General features: G+C 42.9%; 1 long non-coding RNA gene across 1 annotated transcript; it reads left to right on the top strand.

Annotated features, from left to right (window-relative positions):
* The first annotated feature begins 1,789 nt into the window (after positions 1-1,789).
* LOC109575022 (uncharacterized) lies at positions 1,790-19,675 on the top strand. The gene is made up of 4 exons (XR_002183165.2): positions 1,790-2,768; positions 3,085-3,262; positions 8,321-8,444; positions 18,392-19,675. It is a non-coding gene; the product is annotated as an uncharacterized lncRNA (long non-coding RNA).
* The last annotated feature ends 1,123 nt before the right edge of the window (positions 19,676-20,798 follow it).

The following is a 20,798-nucleotide window of genomic DNA, read 5'->3' as shown; positions in this document are numbered from 1 at the left end:
TTCTGGGCCAGAGAATGGAAGGAGCTGACAAAGCAGAGCAGGGTGTGTAAGATCACTGTTGCTCGTGTCAAAACCGTCCAAGTCCCGTCCATGTGCAGGTGCTAAAGACTCTGGGAGGGAGACAGCTCTCTTTTCCAGGGCATTTATATTGACTTTTTTCTGAAATTTTCTTTTTTGTTGCTATCTCTCTAAATCGCCTTGAAAATAGTCATCAGTATGGGGAACAGGGCAGCGTCTGACTTACATTTTTCTTAGGGATATGGCTGTGCTGACAAGAATTGAGTCGACACAGTGGCTTAACCAGTCAACTGGCGGCACTGAGATTGGAAGAGGAAAGTGTTTCGATGCTACAGAACAGGAAGTCTCAATGGGAACTTACAAGACAGGTGGATTTTTTATTATGGTTGCACAGAGGCCCCTAGAAGCAAGCACTCAGGTATGTGCTAGCTTGCTAAAATAAAACAGAACCAATCAAACTGATAAAAACCTTAATCATACTCCCGACGTGTACCAACCCACTGTTGTCTCGTGTTATTCCCAGGCCATGTGCTTCTCAAGGCCTGCTCCTTCTCCTGCACATCCTTGTGGATACAGCAAATGGCACCACTGTTTACTCAATTGTTCTCAGTCCAAATTCCTCAGCATCATTCTTGAACACTCCCCTATCCTCACTCCCCAAATCTAATTACCAAGTCTTGCTGATTCCACTTTCTAAATATATCTCAATCCTCCACTTTTTTTCCATCCCCAGTTTGTCCAAGCAACAGTCATGTTACCTGGCCCACTGCTATCGACCCCTCACTGGGGTCCCATTTCCATTCTTGTCATCCCCCAGCCACAGCAATCCTTTGAAAACACAAATCTGACAGTGTTCCTCTTCTACCAAGAACCCGCTAATGTTTCCCCACAGTTCTTTTAATCAAAGAGAAATTTCCACGCAGTAAAATCACTCCATGGAGTATATGATTATGGAGATTTTCACGAACACAGACTGGTACAACCACCACAGCATGCAAAATATAGAACAGTTCTTTTGAGTAATTACGAATAAAACTGTTATAAAAACTCACAGAGTCTTCTGTGTGAAAATAAGTTTTCATTTCACTTGGATGTGGTGTTTCTGGACTGTATGGTAAATGTATATTTATCTTCGTGAGTAACTGTGAAGCTATTTTTCAAAGTGGCTGCACCCCTTGCATCCCTATGCTGGTGGGATAAAGTCCAGACTCCACATTAGGTCCTCAGAGTCCTCTACCCCTAGCTCCTGCCTGCCTCTCCATCCACAGCTCTCTCTATTACAGCCCCCCTTTCCATGCTTTATCACCCAATCTCACTCAAACTTCTTTCATTATAGTGATAAACTCTTACTAATATCTAGGACTTCCTATATGCTCAGTCTTTTGCCCAAGATAACCATGCATCCATCTTTACCTGAAGAACTTTTTAATCTGACCAACTTGCTGGTTTAAACATCACCTCTGCCAAGAAGCTTTCCCTGAATCTCCATTAGGATCCCCCATGTATGGATATTTCCCTCATTCACTCAACAAAGGTTTGATGAATAATAACCAGGATCTAAGTTCTGTTCCAGGCACAGGGGAGAAATCAGTGAATAAAATAAATTTAAGTCCAGACTCTTTATGAAGCTGAGAGATTAGAACATCGGGTGACAGCCAGCGCTATAAAAACCTAAAGCAGAACATGTGGGGTTGCTATTTTAAGCAGGACAATCGGAGGACACCTCTGAGCAGAGGACATCTCTGGGAGGAGAAGTGTGAGTGAAATAAAGAAGGAGCTCTGAAAATAGCTGGGGAAAGATCATTTCAGGCAGAGTAAACAGCAAGGACCAAGATGTTAAGATAGGGACTTCCCTGGTGGTCTAATGGTTAAGACTCCATACTCCCAATGCAGGGGGCATGGGTTCCATTCCTGGTCTGGGAACTAAGATCCTGAGAGCTCCAAGACATAGCAAGGAAAAGAAAAAAAAATTTTTTTCTAAGTTAAGCAGAGACATTACTTTGTCAACAAAGGTCCGTCTAGTGAAGGCTATGGTTTTTCCAGTAGTCATGTATGAATGTCAGAGTTGGACTATAAAGAAAGCTGAGTGCCGAAGAATTGATGCTTTTGAACTGTGGTGTTGGAGAAGACTCTTCAGAGTCCCTTGGACTGCAAGGAGATCCAACCAGTCCATCCTAAAGGAGATCAGTCCTGGGTGTTCATTGGAAGGATTGATGCTGAAGCTGAAACTCCAATATTTTGGCCACCTGATGCAAAGAGCTGATTCATTTGAAAAGACCCTGATGCTGGGAAAGATTGAGGGCAGGAGGAAAAGGGGACAACAGAGGATGAGATGGTTGGATGGCATCACTGACTCGATGGACATGGGTTTGGGTAGACTCCGGCAGTTGGTGATGGACAGGGAGGCCTGGCATGCTGTGGTTCATGGGGTCGTGAAGAGTTGGACACGACTGAGTGGCTGAACTGAACTGAAGACAGAAAAGAGGTTGGCATGGGAGGCTGACATGTTCGGGAAGCAGCCTGGAGACCCTTGATGGGAACCTAGAAAGGTAGGGAAGAGGCACGGAAGATGAGGCTGCATATCGGGGTGTTTGCATAACGCCCTCCACCCCATCAAAGCATCTGCCACGCTGCATTGTTACTCCCTCTGAAGTTGCCTTCTCCTCTCAACTGTGTGCTCTTTGAGGCCAAGAATGGTGTTTGCTCTGTTTATTACTTGTTGCAAGCTCTTACGCTGTGACTCCTGCATGGTAGGTTCTTTTTTTTTTTTTGAAATATAGTTAGTTGGTTTACAATGTTGTGTTAATTTCTCCTATGCAGCAAGGTGACTCAGTTATACATAGATAAAGCTTTTTCCATTATGGTTTATCACAGGATAATTAATATAGTTCCCTGTGCTATATGGCAGAACTTTACTGTTTATCCATCCTGTATATACTAGTTTGCTAATCCCAAACTCGTAATCCTTCCCTCCCCCACCCCCTCGCGTGGCAACCACAAGCCTGTTCTCTATGTCTGTGAGTCTTGTTCTGTTTCGTAGATATATTGATTTGTATCATATTTCAGATTCCACACATGAGTGGTAGGTTCTTAAAAAATATTCAAATGAATGAGTAGTTGGACTACTTCAGCGGCACAAAGACTCTTGACTGAATGACAAATTCTCGAGAAGATGGCATGAGCCCATATTACCAGCAGAGAAAAGGAGGCTCAGATTACTGAAATGACTTTCCCAGAGGCAGAGGTGAGTAACGTGGCTGGAATTCAGCTTCCTCGTGATTATAGCTCCCTCTCACAATATCTGCTCACAATATCTGTCTTTTCTGAACCAAGAAGTAACAAACTCTCATACTCAAACATTGTTCTGCCCATTCTCATTATGTCTGCTGACCTTGAATCTGAAAGAATATTCTGGACCATTCCTTAGAGGTAGCAGGTCTTTTGTGTTTTTTAAGCAGTCCAGGAGCTCGCAAATGTTTCTTTCTTTTTTTTTGACCTACAGAATGATTAAAAAAAACTGGGACACATGATCTTAAAAAAACAGTTGCTTGTTTATTTTGAAGAAGTCTAAAGCTGCGGCAGTGCTGGCTCTGTAATGTCTGTGGAAAAACCCATCAGACTGAGGAGTGACTGTCCCTTTATGCAGAGGCGCACCTCCACTTTGCCACAGCCCTCAATACTCCTTGGTGCCTTGTGTCTGGTCCATTTCAAAAGTTTCGGTTACTTGCCTGGAGGGTAACAAAATGTGGTTTCCTGCCCCATAGCACATGCTGCAAAGCTTCAACACTTTGGCCACCTGATATGAAGAGCCAACTCCTTGGAAAAAACTATGCTGGCAAAGATTGAGGATAGAAGGAGAAGGGGGCGGCAGAGGATGAGACAGCATTACCGACTCAATGGACATGAGTTTCAGCAAACTCTGGGAGATAATGGAGGACAGGGAAGCCTGGCATGCTGCAGTCCATGGGGTCGCAGAGAGTCGGACTTGACTGAGAGACTGAACGATAACAAAGCACAAGCTGTCGGGTCCCTCAGTGGAGGGGCTTTGAGAACCAGGGCCAGGCCTCTGCGTATTCTATTTCTCTTTCCAGCACATGTAGGTGGTTGAGTTCAGAATAGGATGACTAGGTAGAGTAGGCTAAAAATCGGGAAGTCAGAAAAGAAAGGTGATGCCCCCAAAGAGCTGCATGCAGCAGAAGAGATTACGAGAAGGCTGCAGGGGAGCCCGTGTCCCTCCATCCAGCTCAGGGCACCGGCCTTTGGGTCTTACCTGTTGATAAGCCCACAATGGTTTACAATGTCAGCCAACAGAGCCCCTGCTTCCCCCTTGACTATATAACTCAGTATTCCAGCTGCTGTACACTGTCTACATTACCGTTCTATCAAAGACATCAATGCATATCATGTAGTACCGACTCAAGTCATGGCCTGGCTTGGGAGAACTCCAGAAGAGAGCTGGAAGGAATTTTCCATGCCAAGTTATATAATCCAGGGTCTACCACAAATCCTGGCACACAGTTGCTGAATAAATACTTGTTCAAGATGAATGAACCTCGTGCGAGTTACTTTTCTTCCCACTTCATCTATAAAGCAAGGGGTTTTCATTTAGCTACTCTTTAAGATGTTGTAGAGCTCAGATATCCTGTAGTTCTATGGATTTCTAAGTAGTTACAGGCAAAGTGGAGGTCAGCAATAAATACCAGGGTCTCATCCATTTCCTGGGCAGAGTAGAACAGATTTTAATGATCGCAGAAAAAGAATCAAGAAGGCTCTGATTTTCCACTGCTGAGCTGAGATAATGCCATTAGTCACAACTGTGTTTCTCAGCCTTGGTGTCAGAGCACGTCGATCCAGAGTTTACACTCTGCATATGAGTGAAGTTTATTGGTTAAAAATGAATTCATCAGAAATTTGCCTCCAGGACTCGAGACATGTGGCTGAAATGGGTGTGATATACAGGTGAGGCCAGCCTGCACAGGCCGGCCAGGTGGCTGGGGCTGCCCGGCTGCTAGAATTTAAAGAGCCCTCCCAGGCCCCTTGCTGGATGATTTCCTTCTGTTAGCCTGCTTCAGTGCCTAAATCCCCACTATTGGTCATACCTCTGAGTTAAGGCCCTGAAAGATGGAGTCCAGATGCTCCAATATGCAATGAGGGATTTTAAATCCAAATATTTGCATTCATTACATTCATTACCACTTTGGAAGAGTAATTTTCTCCAACAATAATGATGATATTTGCCATCTATTATTGAGCACTGATCCTGTCCCAAGCCCTTTACACATGCTGAATGCTTTTTATTTTCATCCACACAACCCCCTCTGTGACAAGTACTATATTTAGCCCTGTTTATAGGCTTGGCAAGAGCCAGAGGTCATACAAGCCTAAGTGGAGTCAAAACCAGATTCTAGATTTTTTTTCTCTCTCTCTCAGGATAGAACTGACACACAGTTCAGTGCACAATCTCAATGCACAGCTGGGTACATGTTTCCATATGCACACCCTTACACAACCATCACTCAGGCTGAGACAGAGAACATTTACAGCACCCCAGGAGGCTCTTCTCCTGGGGTGTCCCCTCACCCAGAGGGACACGTGGGCCTTCCCAGGCAACCCCTCCTAGTCAGTCCCTCAGCACCCTTCCTCTGCAAAGGATTCAGAACCTGGAAATCTACCTATTGGGCTACGTGAAGGGAGGTGGTGGCCCAGACACACTCACATGGAGGGGAAAAAATCCAAAAAAAAGAATATTGGGAGAGGGCAGGGTACTGAGGTAGCAGGAGGGAGCTGTCCCTGGGGAGAGGTGAGGGCTTGTCCCCAGGTGCCCGGGGACACCCAGCTACTGCCTGGTCGGCTGGGAAGCATCTCCAGAGCATGAGGACCTAAGCGTGCAGAGACTGTCGCAGGAGTGCCGGTCCTGCATATCAAGCAGTGCTGGTCTCTCCCACTGCCGGGAATCCCAGTCTCTAACAAGAACAGAATGCTGACAAGTGCAAAGGAGATGTGTTTGCTGGCACAGAGTCCATGGGGCGGGAAGACAGGCCAACGCAGGGCTCCCACAGGAAGTTTCAAACCCACTTTATAATTCTTAGTTTAGCTATCATCAACTCTTCCCAGATCCAAGGCTGTGTTTTCCCTTTGCCATGTTTAAATCTAGCTTCTCCCTCCTATTGTCTTTCTGTCTGTCCTACAGATCAGGATGCTAGTTTGGAATTGTATAACCTCCTCGGGCTTCTGCACAGCCCTGATAGCATCCTCTATGAGACAGCTCTTCTGCCAGCTGTCAAGTGTTGACCGGCAGCTTGTATTTGATTATTCTTATCGGTTCTTCTTTAATGATGCATCACCCTATCTCCAGATCTGAAGTCCTAAATAATTGGCAGGCATTAGAAGACACACCTCAGGGAAACCTGGTAACTTAAACTGCAGGGCAATTGAAGATAAAGAGCTGTATATGTAGGTTTTTGCTGATGGAAAATGAATGACATTTTGCAAATGGATGGAAGGGTGAAGAAAGAGGGAAGTCAAGGTGGTGGAAAGGAGAATGAAGAGGTAGGTAGGTAGGAGAGGGGGAGAGGGAAAAGGGAGAAGAACAAAATAAAATAAAGAGCATGAGAGGGAGAAGGATGAAGGCGATAGTGAGAAGGTGTGGAGGGGGGAGACGAATTGAGAACAAGTGGAGCAGGGAGATGGCAGATGTGGTTCAGACTTTCAGAAGATAGGAGAGGAGTCTGTAAACTCCTCTTCTTATTTTTGTTACTTGTTTACAATACCTGAGTAGCTGATCACTACCAGGCATCTAAGCCAGTGGATGCTTACAGAAAACTAGATGCCAAACATTGCAAATATTAAATAGTCTGCCCTGTGATGTCCCTAAATGCACTCACACTTAACAGATAATGGGGTCATTATGTAGATAGATCAGGAAATACATTTGGCCCTTGTCAGTCACGTCCCATTTTACATAGCTGCTGCTGCTGCTGCTAAGTCACTTCAGTCGTGTCCGACTCTGTGCGACCCCATAGACGGCAGCCCATAAGGCTCCCCCATCCCTAGAATTCTCCAGGCAAGAACACTGGAGTGGGTTGCCATTTCATAGCTGAGAGATTATAAAAGATGGGAGAGAGAGAGGCAAATAGAAACAGTAGGGCTGCGTACTCTCTTCTTTACAAATTCAGTTGGAGAGATTTCTTCAGCTCTAACCAACCATGCTACAACTGGACATGCTGCGTTTCCAGAACATTCCATTAAAGGAATCTGGGAAGAATGTAATGCATCTTGAAAAATTTTCTATTTAAGCCATTTAAAATTTTTGTAGTTATGTTTATTGGGAGTAAAGTGCTATTTGCTCAGTCATGCCCAACTCTTTGCAATCCCATGGACTGTAGCCCCCTAAGTTCCTCTGTCCATGAAATTTTCCCGGCAAGGATACTGGAGTGGGTAGCCATTCCCTTCTCCAGGGGATCTTCCTGACCCAAGAATCGAACCCCAGTCTGCCACATTATGGGCAGATTCTTTACTGTCGGAGGCACCAGGGAAGCCCTATAGGGAGTAAGTAAAAGTGAAAGTCGCTCATATCCAGCTCTTTGCGACCCCATGGACTATGCAGTCCTTGAAATTCTCCAGGCAAGAATACTGGAGTGGGTAGCCTTTCCCTTCTCCAGGGTATCTTCCCAACCCAGGAATCAAACCAGGGTCTCCTGCACAGGAGGCGGATTCTTTGCCAGCTGAGCTAGCAGGGAAGTCCCAGAAGGGAGTAAACCCTCTTGTTAAAACTGAGCTCCCCAGAATGGTGAATCCCTCCCCTTCTCCTCCATGAATTCTACAGGACCCAACTTTTCTTGCATGAGTTTGTTTCCGAAGTTATAGAAGGCCTCAGAGATCTGCTAAATGGTGGGTCTGTTTGGTTGTTTTGGGGGCAACAAAACATTTTACATTTTATCATTCAGTTACCATTCAATAATGTCCCCTGCTAGTTAAAAGACTCCTACAGTTGAGGAAGTTAAAATTCTGCCATAAAGAAATTCATTTTGAAGCATATAAAAATAATGGTTCAAATGTATAATGATACTCTACTTGCATTTTTCCTATGTGTGTAAGTATAGTGCTGATATCATATAAAAAATAAAATTCTGAATCTAGTTATCTAAATTTAAATCTTAGAAAACCTGTTTAAGGAAGGCATCTTAGTGAACTAGAAACACTATAAACTACATGCCTTTATAGTTTCAGTACTTCCTTATCTACTGAATGAGTATTATTTTTTGGGTAATTCATATATTTATTTATTCATTATTCCCTCCAGAAATATTTTGTTGAACTTAGTATGTGCCAGAGTGTACTAATACCTGAAGATGTGGCGAGGAAAGGCTCATTCCATACTTCCATACTGATGCACAGAAATGATGAGAGATAATCGACGGCTATTGGTATTTATTTCATGTATTTATTTATTTTTTTAATGATTTTTTGGCTACCCTAGGCTAGGTCTTTACTGCACTCGGGCTTTCTCTAGTTGTGGCGGGTGGGGGCTAGTCTTCGTTGCGGTGCTGGAGCTTCTAATTGCAGTGGCTTCTCTTGTTGCAGAGCTCAGGCTCCAGGGCGCGCGGGTTCAGTAGTTGTGACGCATGGGCTTGGCTGCTCAGCAGCAGGTGGATCTTCTCAGACCAGGGATCTAACGTGTGTCCCCTGCATTGGCAGGCTGATTCTTACCCACTGCGCCACCAGATGACTTCCTTATGGAGTCATCCATACTTCCTCATAAAATGTAACTAACTGTACCTAATTATTTCAAAACTTACTTATGTAATATCGGCCTCTTCACATTAAACTATTAACCCTACAAGAGAAATGACTGTGCTATCATTCACCTTTCTCTCTCCCATCACTAACCCAAAACTTGACACATGGTATTGACTCAGTGGGCTTCTCTAGTGGCTCAGTGGTAAAGAAACCATCCGCAAATGCAGGATACTCGTGTTTGATCACTGGGTCATGAGGATCCCCTGGAGGAGGAAATGGTCACCCACTCCAGTTAGTCTTGCCAGGAAATCCCAGGGACAGAGAAGACTGGAGAACTACAGTCCATGGGGCCGCAGAAGAGTCAGACACGACTTAGCGACTAAAGAGCATTTACTCAGCAAATAGTCCTCCAATGTATGCATTTATCATAAGGTAACATTTGGGTTTCCCTGGTGGCTCAGAGGTTGAAGTGTCTGCCTGAAATGCGGGAGGCCTGGGTTCGATCCCTGGGTTGGGAAGATCCCCTGGAGAAGGAAATGACAACCCACTCCAGTATTCTTGCCTGGAGAATCCCACGGACGGAGGAGCCTGGTGGGCTACAGTCCACGGGGTCGCAAAGAGTCAGACACGACTGAGCAAGTGACTTAACAACATTTAAACAGCACTTAAATCCATTATCTCATCTAATCTTGATAACAACCCTGTGAGGTAGGTCCTCTTCTCCCATTTTACAGTTAGGGAAATTGAGAAAAAGAGAAGTGAAGAGACTCGCCACAGGTCACACAGCATAACTGAAATTCAAATCCAGGCAGTGCTCTGGTGCTAGAATCTGTGTATTTATCCACTATACTCTATTGTCTATGAATGGTCAGTGAATAATGAATTCACAAATGAATAAATGAATTTAAGTAGTTTACAGGCTCTGGACTATAGGATCACTAATTGTGATAGGAAGATGTTAGACTTTTCCACCCGAAGTTTAGTACAAGGTCTTTTAACAGTTATCAGAGTATCATCAAGCACCCTCCATTTGTTACTGAAAATGTGCTATCTGCTGATCAGGAATGCCTGAGACTAGTGGCCTGTGTACACTCCGCTATGCTTTGCACTTTTCTTCCCTCCACTTGAGTTGTGTCATTCCCAAACCTGTTTGTTCCTTTTGTACTCACTCTAAGCACATAATTGAATTAAAAATTATGTAAATGCATAGAATATAACTGGAAAAAGAAGTAAAGCTGTTGTTTCTATGAAAACTATCCTGATGTAGATATGCAAGGATGAGTCCTATCTGTATGTCAATTTTTTTAAATAAACAGTGAATTTGTTTTCACTATTTCAGCATTTTATTTTAATGCTGAAAAGGCAAGTTAAAAGTTTTGGAAATATTTTTTAAATGCAAGAAGTTTCATTTGAAAGTTGCTTCCAAATAATGTGTGGAAGAGGCGATGAAGATGGTACAAGAATTCTAAAACATCCTGAAGGACTTTTCACTCAGATGCCTTTGCCTGTGGCTTTCAGGTCAGTTCAGTGGCTCAGTTGCATCCGACTGTTTGCGACCCCATGGACTGCAGCATGCCAGGCCTCCCTGTCCATCACCGACTCCCAGAGCTTGCCCAAACTTATGTCCTGAGACTAGTGGCCTGTATGCTGTTTGCTATGCTTTTGCGTTTCTGTTGCCTCCATTTGAGTTGTATCATTCCCAAACCTGTTTGTGCCTTTTGTACTTACTCTAAGTACATAATCGAATTAAAAATCAAGTTGGTGATGCCATCCAACCATCTCATCCTCTGTCGTCCCCTTCTCCTCCTGCCTTCAATCTTTCCCAGCATCAGGGTCTTTTCCAATGAGTCAGCTCTTCACATCAGGTGGCCAAAGTTTTGGAGCTTCAGCTTCAGCATCAGTCCTTCCAATGAATATTCAGGACTGATTTTCTTTAGGAATGACTGGTTTGATCTTCTTGCTGTCCAAGGGACTCTCAAGAGTCTTCTCCAACACCACAGTTCAAAAGCATTAATTCTTCAGCACTCAGCTTTCTTTATGGTCCAACTCTCGCACCCATTCATGACCACTGCAAAAACCATACATAGATTTGATTAGAAGGACCTTTTCAGTAAAGTAATGTCTCTGCTTTTTAATATGCTGTGTGGGTTTGTCACTGCTTTTCTTCCAAGGAGCAAGCATCTTTTGATTTCATGGCTGAAGTCACCATCTGCAGTGATTTTGAAACCCAAGAAAGCCTATGGCTTTAGATTCTCACATAGAGAAAGCACTCAGGGACATTAGGCTGTAAGGAATCTCAGTCAAGAAACCCATTTTCCTAGATATCCATGCAGACTGACTTTAAAAAGTAAGGGAATGAATGTGCATTTATACATTTTAAGATAAAATGAAGTACTTTGAAATGTGTCCCATAGGGTTAATAGAAGCTTGTGCCTTCATAGAAGTCCTTGAGTGTACCTTACCAAACATCAGATAAGGGAGTGGCTTATTAAAAACCCCTCTGTTTTTTTTCTCCCTGTATTTTAGCTTTAAGTTTTTTTAAATTTATGTATTTTAATTGGAGGCTAATTACTTTACAATATTGTAGTGGTTTTGCCATACATTGACATGAATCAGCCATGGGTGTACATGTGTTCCCCATCCTGAAACCCCTCTCCCACCTCCCTCCCCATCCCATCCCTCAGGGTCATCCCGGTGCACCAGCCCTGAGCACCCTGTCTCATGCATCGAACCTGGACTGGCGATCTGTTTCACATATGATAATATACATGTTTCAATGCTATTGTCTCAAATCATCCCACCCTCGCCTTCTCCCACAGAGTCCAAAAGACTGTTCTTTACATCTGTGTCTCTTTTGCTGTCTCACATATAGGTTTATCATTACCATCTTTCTAAATTCCATATATATGCGTTAGTATACTGTATTGGTGCTTTTATTTTTGGCTTACTTCACTCTGGATAATAGGCTCCAGTTTCATCCACCTCATTAGAACTGATTCAAATGTATTCTTTTTAATGGCTGAGTAATACTCTATTGTGTATAGGTACCACAGCTTTCTTATCCATTCGTCTACTGATGGACATCTAGGTTGCTTCCATGTCCGGGATATTATAAACAGTGCTGCGATGAACATTGGGGTACACGTGTTTCTTTCAATTCTGGTTTCCTCGGTGTGTATGCCCAGCAGTGGGATTGCTGGGTTATAAGGCAGTTCTATTTCCAGATTCTTAAGGAATCTCTACACTGTTCTCCATAGTGGCTGTACTAGTTTGCATTCCCACCAACAGTGTAAGAGGGTTCCCTTTTCTCCACACCCTCTCCAGCATTTATTATTTGTAGACTTTTGAATCGCAGCCATTCTGACTGGCGTAAGATGGTACTTCATTGTGGTTTTGACTTGCATTTCTCTGATAATGAGTGATGTTGAGCATCTTTTCATGTGTTTGTCAGCCATCTGTATGTCTTCTTTGGAGAAATGTCTGTTTAGTTCTTTGGTCCATTTTTTTGATTGGGTCGTTTATTTTTCTGGAATTGAGCTGTAAGAGTTGCTTGTATATTTTTGAGATTAATTCTTTGCCCATTGCTTCATTTGCTATTATTTTCTCCCATTTTGAAGGCTGTCTTTTCACCTTGCTTATAGTTAAAAACCCCTCTGTTTTTAACATGCCTTTGCTAATTGAGCTAGTTGGGTTTTTTTTTTCTTCTTCTTCTTCTTTCTTTAATTGCATATCCTCCAAGCTTCATGTAACCTAGGTAATCTATAACCAGATTTCTTAACCACCCCTATAGATAAAGTCTTCCACATATGGGTCTCTACAGTAATGGGGGTGTGCGGTGGGCAGGGGCTTGTTTTTCAGAAACTGAAGTCAGCTCCTGCCCAGTTCAAACAGGTCAAAACTGGTTGGGTCCACCGACTCCAAAGCTAGGACTGCCCCAGTGGCTGATGGGTGACCTTTTAATGTCAAAGGGATTAAAAACTCCATCTTCAGGTCATGCTGCACACCTCCATTTTTGAACATGCATCCCATGAAGACATGCAGAACAATGGTTCACCTTTTCTCCGCCTCCAATCCCCTTTCTTGCCTAAGACCCCCTGGCTCATTAATCCCATAAGCATATCAAACCCCTCACCTCTGGGGAGGCAGATCTGAGTCTTGCCCTCCTGCCTTCTAGACTGACTGCCTTGAGGATAAACTCTTGGTTACAAACCTGGTCTTGTCAGCTTTTGGTTTGCCTGGTTCACTAACAACTTTAGGCATGTATGTATCCTCCTCTAGGATTCCCCTATTCAATCAACATCTGAGTAGGTGCACATGGATTCCAAGAAACTTCTTCAAAATCGTGTGTTTCATCCTGAAGTGTACATGGAATTTGCATCCCATTCTGTGGTAGATATTAATACTGCTCATAAAATATTTCCAGTTCTTCTGGACACATAGTAGGATTGCACTATCCTGCCCCTCTTTGAAGATGAGTGGGGCTCTCTAACATGCTTTGGCCAGTGAGGTGTGTGTGGGCATGACAGGGGTTTCCAGATGGCTGTGTGTGTGTTGGAGGGGGTTCTCACTCATGTCCGACTCTTTGCGACCCCATGGACTGTAGCTTGCCAGGCTCCTCCGTCCATGGAATTCTCCAGGCAAGAATAATGGAGTGGGTTGTCTTTCCTTTCTCCAGGGGATCTTCCCAACCCAGGGATCAAACCCACAGCTCCTGAGCATCTCCTGCATTGCAGACCGATTCTTTACCACTGAGCCACGGGGAAAGCCCTCTAGATGACTGTGTTAATACCTAATCATGATGTGCTATAGTTGTCTTTTCCTCCCCTAAGACAACAGGCAAAGTTCTACAGAGATGCTACAATGAAAACATGAAACATAGGCCCCAGCTGTCATGGATGTGTTCTGTGAATGAGAAATAAGCTTTTTTGCTTTAAGTCACCAAGATTGGAAATTGTTTGTTATCACAGCATAATCTGATCTATCTTGAGTAATACATATTCCATGATGCATCTGTATTCATTTAAATTTGTTAATAACCCCCCTCCAAATCTGAAGATACACTGAGCACCGCAGAGAGACATACCACCTTGATTTAGTGACTTTGTAGGCTGTCTCCGATCTTTTCCCACATGAAAAGCATACAATCAGAGCCTTTAGGATCCCTTCAAATGCTGATATTAAGTCATGCTGTGTATGAGGAGAGAACAGGCACCCTATGAATGTTGTGCCTATGTCGCTTAACTAAACCAAATAAAATTAATTTGATTGGAGAGCTGTTATATCTGATTGTGGAGCAATTGATTAGATTTCCATAGAGTCAATCTGATTTCATTGTTATTGTTCCAGTTGTCTTAAATGAGGGAATTGGATTGCACAGTGATCCAACTGATTTGTTTTGGCAATTGGCCTGCCAAATGTTGGCCATGTAGCCAGCACCACTGTTTGACCCTGGGACAGGATGTGTAATTAATTCACTTGAATGTTGAATTCAAGCATTTTTTTCCTACAAGCTGCTATGTGTCAAGCACTGTCATATACTGAAAAATATTCATCAGCTGTAAATATTTAAAATGTACAATCGCCCCTGAATACATGCCACACCAAAAGGTCTAAACATTCTACGATGCTGTAAACTTTGACTGGGTCAGGCTTCAATTTTAAACTCTTTGTAGGCCTTTTTCCCTGTAGGGCTTCATTCCAACGTTGCATAAGGATCAAAAATGGATTGTTCCTGCCCCTTAAAAACAACTGATTCGAATTCCATTGATTTAAAAGGAAACTACTTATGCAATGTTGGAAGAATAGACTCGAGGCTTCAGGGGACCAGTGACTTGTCTATGCACCCAAACAATGCCTGAGTTTGTTGTTAACAATATTTGATGACTACATGAATGAATAATTAACTAATGATTGAGGAGTCCCAATATTTCTTTATTTCAGTTATTTTTCAGTGAAGCAACGTAACTTCTGAACATGTGAAGCAATGGAACTTCATGATTAAGTGCTTTGGCTTCGCAGTTGGTCGAGTCTGAATTTGATTTCTGATTTTGCCGTAGTTGCAAATTGCATTTTCCAAAGATGGTCAAAATAATACCTCCCACTCCACATAGTCTTTTGCAATATGAACTTGACACTCCCTCATAATGAGGTAGCCAATGTCTCCACTCTGTTGAATCTGTGTGAACCTTAGGACTGGTTTGAGCAATATAATTCAGCAGAAGCGATGATGCACCAGCTACAGACGTAACCCTTAACTGGCTTGGCAGCTTCTGTTTCCTGACTGTTGGAAGCCAGCCACCATATAAAAAGCACAATCCTTTGAAACATCAAGGTTCTGATTGAATTCTTGCATAGATAATGAAAACACAGAGAAGGAATACCTTTTGGGAGAGAATTGGATGGGTTCATTATCAAGCATGTTGGATATGCCTTGCCTTTGGAACTCATCATTTTAGTAGGGAGTTGGCTATATGGGTTTGAAACTCAAAAGAGAGATATAAGCTGGAAATATAAATTTGGGAGTCAACAGCAAATAGATGGTAACTGAAAACGTGAACACAACTGAGAGTATCTTTTTATAAAAGCATATAGGATGAGAAAAGTAAGTGGTCCTGGGGCATAAATATGAGGAACAGAATTATGTAAAAAAAGGGCAGGGAAAGAACAACTGAAAAGAGATGAGGGACAGAGGTACAGAGGGTAGGTGGAAACCCAGGAGACTTCTGTGCCACTGATCCTGGGAGGGGACTTCAAGCAAGAAGGTGTAGGGATGTCCCTGGTTATCCAGGGACTAAGACTCTGCACTCCCAATGCAGGAGGTTCCATCTCTGGTCAGGAGGTAAGATCTCATGTGCCTTGGGACGACTAAGCCCACAGACCACAACCACAGAGCCAATGCCACACAGCTAGAGAAGAAGCCCGTGCACTGCAATTACAAATCCTGAGTGCCGCAATTAAGACCTGACTCAGCCAAATCAATAAATTAACTAAAGTATGTATTTTTTGGAAAAAGTCTTTCTTCTTTAAAAAAAAAAAAAATAGTATGGAGGAAGTTACTTGGTGGTTTAGTCATTAGGATTTGGTGCTTTCACTTCTGTGGCCTGGGTCCAACCCCTAGTAAGAGAATTAAGATCCTACAAGCTGTGAGGTATGGCCAATAAACGAATAGATTAAAAAAAAAAAAATACAGTATGGATTTAATGTAACAACAAATGGTACCAAATCGAAAGTCCAAAGACTGACTCCTCATCATCAGGCTTTCCGATGTCATGTGCCACATGAAGAGGCTCTGAAGCATCATCTGTATTCAGTCCAAGTAATCAGACTCAGTTAAGTCATGAAACACATCAGTTTGCATGAGTCTACTCTTTCTGCTGCTGCTGCTAAGTCGCTTCAGTTGTGTCCGACTCTGTGCGACCCCATAGATGGCAGCCCACCAGGCTCCCCGTCCCTGGGATTCTCCAGGCAAGAACACTGGAGTGGGTTGCCATTTCCTTCTCCAATGCATGAAAGTGAAAAGTGAAAGGGAAGTCGCTCAGTTGTGTCCGACTCTTAGCGACCCCATGGACTGCAGCCTACCAGGCTCCTCTGTCCATGGGATTTTCCAGGCAAGAGTACTGGAGTGGGGTGTCATTGCCTTCTCTGACTCTTTCTGCAAGGAGAGCTAAATATGGAGAAGCAAAGTGGGGAGAAGGAACATTTGAAGGGCGAGCCTGCAGAAACCAGCTCCAGCGATGTTCAACAGGGCTTTGGGCTGTGAAGATGTTAAAGCAACAGATAGATTAGTGAGAAAAGAGCAGACAGACTCAGGCTGGCTTCTGCAGGGCCTCCAAGAACTCCCACAGACAGCTGAGATGGTACTAAATGCAGCAGACAGTGATTGGTACATGAAGCTGAGGGATTGTGCTTATTTGTAAGATGCATAAGTGATTTCTGACTAATTCAAGATTTTTCAGCTACTGTAACTGGTGACAATTTCCAAAAGAGATCCAGAATTTACAAGGTCTTCCCAGTTAATATCTCTCTTCCACAACTTTCTTCCGAGAGAGAAAAAGGAATTAATGATCTCGCTTCTCCTTGGGCTAAATCGTGGCAAGGCAAGGTTGAAGAATTTCCCAAAGTCCTAAGCAGAAGCAATCTTAAGACTTCCATGAATTGCTAAATAATTCAGAGACGACCTCCCCGATACATAAGTCATCTACAGTTTTTAAAGGACTCTCCTATTTCATGTTTGTGATAACCCTGGAAGGAAAACAAGGCAAGTCACTTCCATTTTACAGATGAGGAAACTCAGATACTAGGGAGTTTGACTTAACCAGTTCCTATCACTAAAAGCAGCAGAGCAAAAGTAGAATTTTCATTTTTTCTCTCCTGGTCTTCCGGTGAATTCTGTGGTTGAGATGAAGCACAATGTAACTTGATCTTCCAAAAATGGGGCTTGCACAATTACTGTGCCTGCAAAGTTCATGGAAAATAACCAAAAAAACACATTCTGGGATAGCCTGGGACTTCAAGGTCAAGAGAAATATTCAGTGCTGTTTTAACCAAGTTGTTTGACAGCTAATTTGAGTTGCTGAGAACATGATGATATGTAAATATCATACTGCGGTTTGATTATTAGCATTGATTATTAACAAATATTTCTTTGTAAACCAAGTTTTCCCTGTCTGGTATGAGGGTGGCCTGGGGGCTCAAGAGAGTGTTCCTAAGAAAATGGTCAATGTGTTTCCTTTCTGTGTGTCCCCTCGAAACTAACAAGACCTCCTTTTCGAAACTGAAATACAATTCAACACAACTATGAAGAACGTGAAGTTGTTTTTCACTGCTTTCCCCCTTGCCTTTATCAGAGACCAGAGTTTTGGCATCTTTATTGTGTCATTAATTTTAGTTATGTTCTAAACACAGAGTATGGAGGTCTTCAAGGCTATGATGACTGACAGTATTTAGACATGTCCAACTAAGTTTCTTTTGTTTGGAGAATCTTGGAAAGATAAATAAATCACTGAAACTTTCATTATGAAAACCACCACTTGGCCATGGTGGTGCTTCTCCTGGGAAAGTGATGAAGATTTATGGCGGGATGGAGGGGACAGCCAGGAAAGCAGTCCCTGCCAGGAACTGAATCCCATCGTGGACTGAATTGACTGAAGCATCCAGCTGAACTCCAAGCATGCCCCTGTTCTCTGTCTCCTCTGACCTGCCCTCCTTGGCAGTTTTTTTTTTTTCTTTCTTAGTAAAGTTGTGACCTAAAGATACTTCCTTCACTTTTGTAATCAGTACTGGATGGTGGTGAGGAGGCAGTGGCCAAAGGCAGTCAATTGATAATGCTTTGGCCAACACACTCAAATCCTGCTGTTTGATCCTCAGGGCCTCCCACTACCCTGTCTGCCCTGAAAGTACCTGTCTTCCCTGGTGGCCTAGTGGTTAAGACTCCATGGTCCCAATGCAGGCCACCCCGGTTTAATCCATGATCAGGGAACTAGATCCCATATGCCTCAACTAAAGATTCTGCATGCCACAGCTAAGATCTGGCACAGCCAAAAAAAAGTAGCGCCTGTCTTCTCCCAGGACTCCTTTGTACCCCAGGTATAGCCTTAAGATAAATGAAACTGAAAGGGGTTTTCTTTTTCTTTAGGAATTCCCACCTGGAGCAGGACCCAACCTTCCGTGTCCCTTGTTTCTGTTCCCTCCCTGGATTCCAAGGCCATCTGTGAACAATGCTTATGAAGATCTCAGAGGTCGCTGAGAAAATCAAAGAAATTTGCATGCAAACTAATTATTAAATGACATTTAGGAATTACTGTTAACTTTGCTTGTTAATGCCATGGTGGTTATCTAATTTTTTTAAATGTATGCAAGTTGGACATACACTTAGAGATGAAATGGCATAATGTCTGAATTTGCTTTTAAAATAAAGGAGGAAGGGGTAGGTCAGTCAGGATCCTATCAGGAGACAGAATCTATTCCACGTATTGTTAACAGAGAAAGAAGTATTAACCAGGTCACTGGAAGGCAAAAAGAGAACCTAAGATATCATTAACGCACCAATTGAAGGAAGTAGTTACTGCCCTAAGGCTGGGGAATAAAGGGAAGTGGTTGCACTTGGCAACCTAAGGCTTGACAAAAGGTCCCTACTCAGCTGGAACACAGACCTCTGAGAGGATCTCTAGTGTCTGAGCTCAAGGAGGGGCGCCAAAGTCACTCCCCATCTCCAAGTACTCTGGCAACTGGGGCTGATGCCTTTGAAGAGGGCAACAGGCTGGTTGTGTGAATGTTGGAGAAACTGCAACTAAATACCACTGTCAGTCTGGAAAGGGGCTACTGCCTCAGGAAACGGTGGTGATGTTGACAGGAAGCCAACAGGAAGAGGCAAGTCCCTTCCTCCTCCAATCTCAGTCTCCCTCCAACACTGTGGCCAACAGGGAGCCAACTGGTGAAGCAGAGATGAGGTTTGAAGAGTCCCAGATTCTCAACGAGGACATGAAAGGTGGGCCTGGAGCTGAGGTAACAGCCTAACAACTAGCATGAGGGAGACACATCAAAGGAGACAGGCAAACAGAGACTAATCATTGAGACTCAGTGGTGCATCCGTGAGGGTTGACATATTGTTCTCTATGCTTCTGTATATATTCAAAAATTTTCTATAATATAAATAATATAATGAAAAAAAAATCTGGAAGTTTCACTTTGAAAAAACCTTCTTTAGGCAGACTCACAAATATGAAGAACAGAGTTGTGGTTGCCAAGACAGAGGGGAGAGGGGAAGACATGGATTGGGAGTTTGGGATTAGCAAATGCAAGCTATTATATACATGTATAATTGAATCACTTTGCCGTACACCAGAAACTGTGTATACGCAGTTTATACCACATTGTAAATCAATTATACTTCAATAAAACAAAGAAAACTTAAACTGTTCATATTATTATCATTTTATGGAAAATATTGAAATAACTTTAATGAAAATTAAAAAAAATTAAAATCTATCTACAATTATGTCATCCCAAAAAAACCCCCAAATTTTCTGTTTTTTCAACAGCATTTTCAAGCAATTTCAAACAGCATTTTCAAGATGTGGTTTATTAAGAATCTCAAACCCCAGGGGTAACTGGCCTCCTCAGTACACTGAGAGTTTTGTTTTAACCATCCTCACCCTTTCTCTATCTATAGTCAATTTTCTACTTTAAGACAGAGTGAGTTTTCAGTCTCTATCTCCATCTAAGGATATGACCTAAAGATAGATGATAGATAGACTGATTGATACATAGACAGATAGATAGGTGATAGATAGATATCCCTTTAACTTTTCTCCATATATCTTTTCCTCTCATCATTCCTGCCCCCTTTTTGAATTTTCTCCAGTTAGTCCATGGGCATACTGTAACCCACAGGGTCTAGTGGAGTCACAAACAAAGGCTATAACTGGACATGACCAGTTAGCCCAAAAGGTGCTCTCTGTGTCTCCCAGTTCGAGGTGGGGCATTTTATTCTTTCCAGGGTACAGGTTGCCTCTCAGGCCCAATGTGGAAATGGTCATAACGTGGTTAGATGGCAACTGGAAGAATATGAAGGATTCTATGCAGGCTCCTACTTGTTGAATTTGAACAGTTTAATGTTTCAGAAAGAATGCCCTTGCCAGAATGCAGAGAATGGATTAAAGAGGAGCAAGACTGGAGCCAAAGAGAAGAGTCAGGATTCTAAAACAATGATCCAGGCAAAGTGGATGATAACCTGAAGATAATGGTAACATAAGAAATGCTGGGCTGGAAGAAGCACATGCTGGAATCAAGATGGCAGGGAGAAATATCAATAACCTCAGATATGCAGATGACACCACCCTTACGGAAGAAAGTGAAGAGGAACTAAAAAGCCTCTTGATGAAAGTAAAAGATGAGAGTGAAAAAGTTGGCTTAAAACTCAACATTCAGAAAATGAAGATCATGGCATCTGGTCCCATCACTTCATGGGAAATAGATGGGGAAACAGTGGAAACAGTGTCAGACTTTATTTTTTGGGGTTCCAAAATCACTGCAGATGGTGA

Source organism: Bos indicus, chromosome 20 (assembly GCF_029378745.1).
Source record: "Bos indicus isolate NIAB-ARS_2022 breed Sahiwal x Tharparkar chromosome 20, NIAB-ARS_B.indTharparkar_mat_pri_1.0, whole genome shotgun sequence".
NCBI lineage: Eukaryota > Metazoa > Chordata > Mammalia > Artiodactyla > Bovidae > Bos > Bos indicus.
The sequence above is the reverse complement of the archived record's forward strand: the minus strand, read 5'-3'. Positions and strand labels throughout refer to the sequence as shown.